Genomic DNA, 8,575 nt, shown 5'->3' on the forward strand with positions numbered 1-8,575 from the left:
ATGCTTTGGAGAAGTGGGGTTTTGGGTTTCACCCCCTTTCTCCCAGCCCAGCACCTCTGCCATTCACTGCTTACCTGTGGCCAGGCTTGCACTCAAGGGTTGCCTCGGTGGCCCCAGGAGACTCCCAGCTGGCTTTGGTGACTTTACTCCTAGCTCTCTGACTGTCTCGGCCATTCATCAACAGAGATTCAATTGCCAGAATCATCAGGAGACAATGCTGACAGGAAAGACGGCTTTTTCGATGCTGATCAGTGTTTTAATGCATTCAAAAATAGTCCTTAGGTTTTGAGGGAGAACCCCAAGAATTCACTTTCATGTGCGGTGTGAAGTGATGCACACGCCTCGTGTGCCTGGCCTTTTCCAGCAAGGTTTGAGCCCCGACCCACCAGCCCCCCGACTTGAACTTATTCCTACCCAGGCTATTTCAGACTCAGCTCAAGTCCATTCCAGGGTTTTATATATATATAGGATTATAACCACAGAATGGAGACTACTGTAAGCGCTGGTCAGAAGTGTGCTTCATTCATCTCAGGTAAGTGGCTCCGGGATGGTGGTCCAGCACGTGGCCTCCTTATTTCAGTGATGAAGCTGCTGGCTCCTGTGTCTGGATTTCTGGGAGCGCCCAGGAGAAGATGAGCCCCTTCCTCTCCCTGGCATTAGTCCTAAGATACAGAAACCATTGGGGAGGCTCACTCAGAGCCAGGCAAAGGCCTCATTCAAGTGGGGCATTCTACTAGGTGTCACCAGCCTATACTTCCCTGCTACACAGAGTCCTGAGAACATAAGGAAAATGCTAGTGAGAAGTGACTTTAGTGATTTTACTGCAGCTTGATCCCAGTGCAACTAGCACACCGGTGTCTGGTGAGGTTTGATAGGAAATCCAACGTTTTGCTTCTGCCTTCTTATGTACATTATGCTCTGATGTGGACACATCACAGTTGGAACCGAGACCCACAACATGTTAAAACAACACTGGACACATGGCAAGTGACACATGAAGATGTGGATCATGGGATGACTTTTTCCTGCTCTTTAGTTTTCTGGAGTACACTAACAGTGCCCTAGAAAAGAGCACAGAAAATATTAAGTGCGATGTGTTCATAACTTGGGGGTTTTATTTAAATGAGACATTTGTCACTTAATAAGTGACTGAAGAGGTTACGGGTTCCCAGTGCTTCTAGAGACACGGCCCATAGCCTGCTCGTCACCTACAAAGATCAGTCCATTCCCCAGCAGGCTTTGCACAGGGCTGAGTCCGTCTGGGCTGGCTGCCTCTTCAGGGCCCACGCCTAACTCGCTCTGTGTTCTCACCACGGCTGTGCGTGGAAGCTGCACAGTGTTCTAACCTCTCCAGCAGTTCCCATTTGCCCTGCTGAGCTCTGCACCCTACATGCAGGACTCCCTCCAGGTCAGGCAGTACCCTGCACCAGGCCGCGTCCTGACCGCACCCTCTGGACTGACCCAGTGCAGAGAGACTGTTTTATTTCTTCTTAGATACACTGGTTTCTGTGGTGGGTATAAGTAAAAATTATTCTGGAAGTTGGAAAATCTCGCCACATCCAGGGAAGGAGACCCTGGAAAGCGAATCGCTCGGCCTTCACTCTGCAGAGACTCCACGGGCTACCATATCTGACGTCACCTTCCTCCAGCTGCTGCTGGGTCCAGTGGAGAGGTGCATCTGCACATGGCATTGTGCCAAGCCACCAAGCCCAGCATGTCTTCACAGTAAGAGGTGGCATGTGGGCATTGGTGGAAGACATAATTGCTTAGGTTCAAGTTAATCCAGCAGGTCAACTCCTGAGGTCTGTGTTCCCCTTGTGGTCTTGTGTAGAGATGCCAGCCATGAATGGGCATAGTGGCGGCCACATAAGCCAGTCGTCAGGCAGGAAATCAGCAGCAGATTAGACACAGCCAGTCCTAAGCTTTTTGTGGGTGTGGTAACTCCAGGGAGATTCCTCTCTAAGTGACTGGCTGGACTTGAGAGGCTGAGATGGGATTATGAATTCAAGGCCAGCCTGTACCACGTAAAGCCTATCTGAAATACACAAACAAAAACCAAAGCCAAACAAAACCAAATAAGAAACGCCAGTGTTCCATAAAATGATTGCTTAGGAGGCATCAAGTACAGGAAGGAGAAAAGGGTGCCCACTGCCAGCTTCCCATGGATTTCTCTGTCGTCTGTATTGCATCTTTGGATTGGCAGAGGGTGGCAAGTGTGGCTACAGGCAGGGCCTGCTCTGTCCTCGGGACTCGCGACACTGGCGAACATTAAACGTGTACAGTGCTGTCTATGATTTCACATGCCCGTTCTTCTCATACCATTAGACAGGGAAGGGGTGTGTCCACTATAGGAAATAGAACTTTGCCTTGACCCTTTTTTCCCCCGGTCGGGGCTACTGACTTCCTAAGACTCACAGATGTTTTATATTCTATATGCAGAGCTCTGAAGCTCACTGGCCACTCCCTGGGATTCAGCTTGGTGACCCCATGTGTTGCTGGGGGACCATTATGTTCGCTTCCCTTTGGATGTCTAGAGTCTCCACAGATCTGGCTGGCTTTGCCTTGCCCAGTTTATGGTTGTGAGCCATCAGTCTGGAGGGGTGGGCTTGTGTATTTAGAAATCAATGTTTTAGCATGATTTCAGTTGCAAATGAGATGTCCTTAGTCATAAAAATGGGGTAGAATTTTAGCTCTCAAAACAAATGGTCACATTTGTCCTTTTGGAATTCTGTTTAAGAGTTAATTTTCTCACAAAAGTCAGAATTAGTATTGAAGTTTTAGGGAGACACTTTTGTGATTTTAAAAATTAAACAATTTAAATATCAACTATTTTCAAGGAAACTAAAATTTTATTAATCAGGGTTCTCTACCAGAACAGGACCAATTTGACAGAAAAAAAAAAAGTTAAAATAATTTATTAAATCAGTCTATGTTAAAATAGTAACAGCTGAATCACACCTGGAGGCTGAGGAAGCAGAAGCTCAATCTTTATAGCTTGGTGCCTCAGCAGTAGAGCTAACTCCCACGGCAGCTGTCTCTCAGGGAGGTAAGCCCATGGTTGCTCAATCCACAAAGCTAGGTGCCTCAGCAGTCCCAGTCTGGCACCAAAAACCCGCAAGGTTCACTGGTTTTTAGTTCAGGGCAGAAGCCTGGAAACACTCCTCTATGAGTCAGGAGTCTCGGAACTGCGAGTCCCTGAAAAGTCCAAACAAAACAAAACAAACAAACGAAAACCAAGCTACAGACTTCTGGTGTCTAACGGCACAGATGAAATACTCCCATTCTAAAAGGGAGGGATTGGGACATAGCAAAGAAAGTTTAGACCAAAACAAAAACAAAAGCCAGTAAACAGTAAACCCTACAGCTCTTGGTCTGGCATCTGGGTTCAGAAAGGGCTAGGGGTCGGCATGCCTGCAGCAGCCGTGGCCTCTCTTGGACTGGCTTCATTTGGTCCCGACAGCCTCCTCCAGCTGTCGTCCCCTCTGCTTCCTAGGCTTCGCTGTCAGTCACACACAGTGCTGGGAATCCGACCTTGGCCTCAGCAGCTTTCTGAACCCTTGGTGAAAGCCCCATGATCCTGTAACCCTTGCATTGTGTGTCTGAAGGGACCGCACTGCTGGAACAATGCCAAGCAGAAAGAGTCTGGTCCCCTTGGACCTCAGTTGCAGCAACTGTTCTTTGTCTTCTAGGCGAATCCAGGAAAAGCACTTCTCTAGGGAACCCTCCTACAGCAGCAGGGTGCCCTTGGAAGGGCTCATTGTCCAGTCACGCTTCTCTTTTTTTTTTAAAACTTTTTAAAATTATTTTACTTTAATATATATAGAATAGTTTCCCTGCACGTATTCTGTGCACCGTTATGTGCTCGGTAGAGACCTGTAGGGACCAGAAGAGGGCGTCAGATCCCTTGAAACTGGAGCTACAGGGAGTCCATGTGGGTTCTGGGAAGGAAACCCAGGTCCTCTGCCAAGGAGTTTGTGTTCTAATACCCTGAAGCTCAATGGGCAGACCTTTGCCTTCAAGGTACCTTCCCTGTTGTCCTGTGCACTTGTGTGATTTCTCGTCAACGCTTCCATCTCTTCACCATCAGAGCTGCTTCGTCAGCCCACACTTCTCACGACCCCATCCCACTCCCTGGCCACTCCCTGTTTTTCACATCTTCACCTTCCTCTTACGGTGAACCTACCCAAGAGCAGCGGCACAGCTTAGGGGTTGTGCTGTGCTAAAAATTTCCTATGAAAAACTAAAATTTTAAATTTAGTCTCATCCTTTTTTTTTTTTTTTTTTTTTTTTTTTTTTTTTTTTTTTTGTATTTTTTGAGACAGGGTTTCTCCGTAGCTTTTGGTTCCTGTCCTGGAACTAGCTCTTGTAGACCAGACTGGCCTCGAACTCCCAGAGATCCGCCTGCCTCTGCCTCCCGAGTGCTGGGATTAAAGGCGTGCGCCACCAACGCCCGTCTAGTCTCATCTTAAAAGTTGAGGCTATGAGCAGAATACAGATTCTTTGTCAGACTGTAACGGCCTGGCCTCTAGCCTAATTCCTGATAGAGCCCCCATTTCCTCTCACTTCACATGAGCCTGTACTCTCTGTGTCCCTGTCAGCATTCACATCTTCTGCACAGCTACAAGAACAGCTCTTTAAGATCCGCTTATAGCATTCTGGGATTCCGGAGCCTAAGGCTCTGCTCTTCCACAGTCTTACAAACGAGTTCCACAGACCCACAGATCACATGGTCACGCTATCTCAGCAATACTCCCACTTCTTGGCATCAATATATGTATCAGAGTTCTGTAGAGGAAAAGAACCAGTGTGTGTGTGTGTGTGTGTGTGTGAATATTATCTTCAGGTGTGTGACTTTTGTTTATGCTACATTTGATTAACTGTGAAGCTGTGATTCTTTGCTTGTCTAAAACACCTGATGGTCCTAATAAAGAGCTGAACGGCCGATAGTGAGGCAGGAGCAAGGATAAGCGAGGCTGGCAGGCAGAGAGAATAAATAGAAGGAGAACCCAAAGCCAGAAGTAGCAAGGAGAGAACAAGGAGAGGAGGACATCGGGGGCCACCCACCCATCTACACATCAAGCCACGGAGAAAGATATACAGAAATAGAGAAAGCTCAAAGCCCAAATGCAAAAGGTAGTTAGGATAATTTAAGAAAAGCTGGAAAGAAAGAAGCCAAGCTAAGGTCGGGCCTTCATAAGTAATAATTAAGCTTCTGTGTGATTTATTTGAAAGCTGGATGGTGGCCCCCTCTAAAAGCTAAAAGAGTAACATATCACACTATGTGCGTGTGTGTGTGTGTGTGTGTGTGTGTGTGTGTGTTATACAAGTGACTGTATAGATGGATTATATGATAGGAGCTGAGTCGTCCAGCGACAGTCATCTGCACACTGGAGAAGCAGAGAAGTAGCTGCTGACTACAAAAGGCCGGATGTTTAGCAGCTCCAAGTTTGGATGCTGCTATTGAATCAAAATTTAGAAGGCCAAAGAAGCTGGAGTCTTACATCAGCAGAGGTTCCCAGCAGCAGTGACAGGCACACTCACTTAGAAAACATGTCACCAGAGGGCAGTAGCGGTGCACGCCTTAAATCCTAGCTCTGGGGAAGCAGAGGCAAGCATGGTCTACATAGTCACAGGACAACCAGGGCTATACCGAGAAACCCCGCCTCAAAACAAAACAAAATTTACACAGAGAGAGAGAGAGAGGGATGGGGAAAGAGAGTGAGAAAGAAGGAATGAAAGGCCGGGCGGTGGTGGCACATGCCTTTAATCCCAGCACTCGGGAGGCAGAGGCAGGCAGATCTCTGTGAGTTCGAGACCAGCCTGGTCTACAAGAGCTAGTTCCAGGACAGGCTCCAAAAACCACAGAGAAACCCTGTCTCGAAAAAAAAAAAAAAAAACAAGAAGGAATGAAAGAAAAAGAAAGGGAGGGAGGAAGGAGGAAGAAAAAGGCACAGCTACACTGCACAGCCCTTTATTCTCAGCCTTCTCTGGGTCATTCAATGGAATTCTCAGCTCACATTGAGGATGGGTCCTTCCCTGAATCTAAGCATTAATATGCAGCTTCAGAAATATGAAGTGTGGGGTGGCCCAGCACCGTGAAATCCAGGCTGACAGCATTGGAAACCCAGAAAGTGCTTCGCCTACTGGTCCCATGGGAAGTGTTTATTCCTTCTTGATGACGACAGAGAGCTTTGCTGGGTACAGTAGTCAGGCTTGGCGGTTACCTTTCAGAGAGCTTTGCTGGGTACAGTAGTCAGGCTTGGCGGTTACCTTTCAGAGAGCTTTGCTGGGTACAGTAGTCAGGCTTGGCGGTTACCTTTCAGAGAGCTTTGCTGGGTACAGTAGTCAGGCTTGGCGGTTACCTTTCAGAGAGCTTTGCTGAATACAGTAGTCAGGGTTGGCGGTTATCTTTCAGAACTTGAAATGCCTCTTCCCAGGCCCTCTTGGCTTTCAGCACCTCAAGGACAAGAATCTTTTTTTTTAAATGTTTGTTTTATTTATTTATTATGTATACAATATTCTGTCTGTGTGTATGCCTGCAGGCCAGAAGAGGGCACCAGACCCCATTACAGATGGTTGTGAGCCACCATGTGGTTGCTGGGAATTGAACTCAGGACCTTTGGAAGAGCAGGCAATGCTCTTAACCTCTGAGCCATCTCTCCAGCCCCCAAGGACAAGAATCTTATTCTTCCAGCGGGCACACCTTTATATGTGACTTGGTGTTTCTTGGGCCACTTTCAATATGCTTGCACTGCTTTGCGTACTTAGTGTTTTAATTTTAGTATGAAGAGAGGTTGTCTTGGTGATCTCTTTGGTTTGGTGTCCTAAAATGCCTATCTCTGGAATGGTACCTTTCTCCTAACTCTGGGAAATTTGGCTATGGTTCTTTGGGAAATGCTTTCTATGCCAAGTGAGCTTATTCTTGTGTGTTCATACAGCGTGGGTCTGACTTTTATAGTACTGTGTACTGTCTTGACAGTCCCCCTACACCTTACCTTTGTTGTTGTTGCCTATCAAGTCCCCTACTTCGCCTGAAGGCTCGGCTATTCCAGTGCATCTTCAGCCCATTCTGCTGTTACAACTTCCCATGGGCTTTGATTTGTTTTCACTTGCAGCGTTTCTGACAGTCCTTCATCAGCAATCCTTTGTACCAAATTTCTCTTTCAAATCTTGTTTCATTCAGCTGTTTGTGTTCTCAGCTCATCTTTGCCAGGTACAGTGCATATTCATCTTTAATACCAACATTTGGGAGGCAGACAGGCGGTTCTCTGTAAGTTGGAGGTCAGCCTGGCCTACATAGTGACTCCCAGATCAACCAGAGCTGCAATAGTGAGACCCTGTCTCAAAAAAAAATTCTCTTCTTTAAACACAATTATTATAGGCTGAGCAATTTCTGGAGGACTTATATTGACTTCTTACATGACTGCATTAGATTTAGATTTACACATCAGGGATTATTTCATGTTTATTTTACTGCTTAACCGACTACATTCTTCTAGTTGAAGTATTCACAAGATTCAAGTGGAAACTGGATGGAATATAGTGGGAAGTGTGTACTTCAGAAAATGGTTCCTCAGTGTAGGAGCTCAGGGCGCCTGGTGAAGCCTGCATACTCCCTGAGGATTCTCTACTAGCCACAGCTGCTGGACAGTCCTACTATGTAAATGTTGTGTTAGCCAACTTACAATAGTGGCACCATGGACTTCAACCCCTGTTGGAGTTCAAACAAGGACAGGGAGGGGGTGGGTAGGAAGAGTTGAGGAATGAACACAATCAAAACATACATGAAACTCAAAACTCTTATTAAAGAATATAAAAGTTTATATTTATTTTGCACAAAACCTGTTTTTTTTTTTTGATAAACCTTGTCTTATTCTTTTGCTGTGAAGAGAGACCATGACCAAGGCAACTTACAAAAGGAAGTGTTTAACTGGGGACTTGCCTACAGTCTCAGAGGGTTAGTCCATGATTACCCTGGCAGGGAGCATGGCAGCAGGCAGGCAGGCAGGCCCTAGAGCAGTGAGAGCTCTCATCTGACCACAAGTTACAGGCAGAGTCAACGAGACCAGGCCTGGCAGAGGCTTTTGAAACCTCAAAGCGCACCTCCAGTGACACATGCACTCCAACACCTCCTGCTCCTTCCCAAACACTTCCACTATCTGGGGACAAACATTCCAGTATGTGAGTCTATGAGGGCCGTCCTCATTCAGATCACCAGAGACTCCAATATGTGAGCCTGAGAGGGCCGTCATCAAAACACCAGAGATCTGCATTTTCTCACTAGAGGTTGTGTATCGCTATAATTGAAAAGTGTATTTGGTTTTTTCAATCTTTTGCATAAATTATACTGAAGTTTCCCAAAGGGTTGGGATTATAAAATGTTTTTAAACACAGGGTAGATGCATGTTACATCCAAATCTGACAATCTATGTGCTTATGTACAAAGGTAATTTAATTTAAAACCAATTTTGTAGATATTTATGATATTGAATAAAATATACAATCCAAATCCTTGTGTGTGGCCTGTGTGGCCCACAGCTAAAATTTAGTACTAATAAGCATGGACATTATATGA

This window comes from Microtus oregoni, unplaced genomic scaffold, assembly GCF_018167655.1.
Source record: "Microtus oregoni isolate MIOR12 unplaced genomic scaffold, Mior012 000024F_ref0000369, whole genome shotgun sequence".
Classification (NCBI taxonomy): domain Eukaryota; kingdom Metazoa; phylum Chordata; class Mammalia; order Rodentia; family Cricetidae; genus Microtus; species Microtus oregoni.